This window comes from Neopelma chrysocephalum, unplaced genomic scaffold (assembly GCF_003984885.1).
Source record: "Neopelma chrysocephalum unplaced genomic scaffold, ASM398488v2 Primary Assembly neopelma1_43, whole genome shotgun sequence".
In the NCBI taxonomy this organism is placed as follows: domain Eukaryota; kingdom Metazoa; phylum Chordata; class Aves; order Passeriformes; family Pipridae; genus Neopelma; species Neopelma chrysocephalum.
The window spans coordinates 10,654,178-10,656,220 of record NW_020897702.1 but is presented as its reverse complement, the minus strand read 5'-3'; positions in this window follow the sequence as shown (position 1 = coordinate 10,656,220).

Genomic DNA, 2,043 nt, shown 5'->3' with positions numbered 1-2,043 from the left:
ATAGGGATAGGGATAGGGATAGGGATAGGGATAGGGATAGGGATAGGTCAAGGCCAAGCTGGGCTTGGCTCAGGGTGGGGGCCAATGGCTGGGCAGAGCAGGGATGTAGAAGCTGGAGGCCATCCCTGCTGGGGCTTTGCTGGGGCAAGACCTGACAGCCCTCGGGAGCAGTCACAGGGTCCTGGGCTGTGGGTGGGGTGGAGGAGGCCAGGCAGGGCTGTTAAGGGTACTGGTGCCCTCCAGATGTTAGTAAAGTGTCTGACAGTCAGCAAGCTCTCAGCACCTGAGATGGAGACCACTTGGCTCACTGACTTCAATAGGCACAAATGGACCCATTCTCCATGCATTAATCTAGTTCCTTTTTCAGTCAGAGCTTGAGAGTGTTTTTAGCTCTTCAGTGCCTTCTGGCAATAATTTTTACCTCATTTTCAGCATATGTGACCGTTACTGTTCAAGGATAACCATCTGCCTCACATGTCATCCCATCCCAGGTGGAATTTGGGCCCCCCCCCGCACTCTCCGCCTGCCAGCATTGCACAGCTCTGCCCGCACTCAGTGCCTGGGTGCAGCCACATGCTTCTCGCACTGCACACAGTCAGCACAGAGTGAGGGGGAGTTTGTCAGAGGTGACTGCTTTTAGCAACATATTTGTTTACTTAAGCCTTGGGTGGTGATCCCCAATTACATCCTGCTCTTAACAGACCTTTCTTGAATCATCAGAAAGAAAATGAATTAATTAAACATTACTTAAAGTGTTTTTGAAAGATACTTAATCTCCTCAATAAAGCAGTGACCTGCATTTTGAAAGCTCCTGAACTTTGCACTTATTAATCTCCTAGCCACTCAAAAGTGGCTCTTATAAAATGAAAAATAATGCATCACAGCAGCTAACTTTGATAGGGTATTGCCTAACTATATTCTAACTATATTATACAGCTGTAGGTGTAATTGTGCTTTGGTGTTCCTGTTTCCTGTTCTTTACAGTCAGAGCTTCTTTTTTTCAGTGCTGGCCTTTGGATAATGAACGATGATAATGAAAGAATCCTAGCCTCTATAATGGAACCCAAGTTAGGTTTGTTTCCATTTATATACACTTATAATGATTCCTATAATTTCACATGTAAGTGGGTGCAAAAAAGAACCCATGGAAAAAATGTATGAATAAAAAATTTTTTCCCTTTAGTTTCTTAATTGTTGAATGAATTTCAAGCTTTGTTTATGAAGTCTTGTAAATGCATAATCTGTCCTCCTTTCTTGAAAGCTGGAAGACATTTAAGATTTAATGGCATAATAAAACATTTGATAAAATACTTCTGTCTGTTAAATGTATTATCTTTTATTATAATAAAATTTAATAGAAGAGATGAAAATCTTTCTTTCAGACATCTTACATTTATGGAAAATAATTGTCACACTCTTAATATCAGTGATGTAACCAGTAATTTAAGGAGAGCTGAGCTATCAGTGATGTTTAATGATGTCATAAAATGAGTGAACCACAGTTATTTGTTAAAGGCATGTTCACAAAACTATGATTTCTATCATGCTGTTTATAAGTGAAAAATGAGAAGTCTATGAAACAAATCAGTAAAAAGAGATGAATGCAAATAAGCTATATACACCCCTCTAACATTTATGAAGTGTTAAGTTCTGGCTGGATAAAAATTTTGCTAGAAGATGGAGTCATACTCCTCTCTGCAAAGATGAAATTAAGGATCACAAAAATGCCATTTTTGCCCATCACTAGTCGGAGACCCCGTAAATTGCAACCATATCAAGATGTCATTACAACTCTGAGACAAAAGAAAATGTCCTAAACACATGGGGGCTACATGGAATTAAGGGGCTTAGAAAGCATGGGCAAAACAGGTTTTAGCCAGGAAGCCTGAGGCAGAAGTTAACAGCAAAAGGGCAGATTATGATGCTGGAGCTGTGATAGATGTTCTCTAGGATTTGGACTGGAGGAAAAGCAATTTCTGTACTTAAGAAAGAAAAGGTATATAAGGAATAGTGGCTTTGCTTTTTTTTCTTCAGGGGACTATT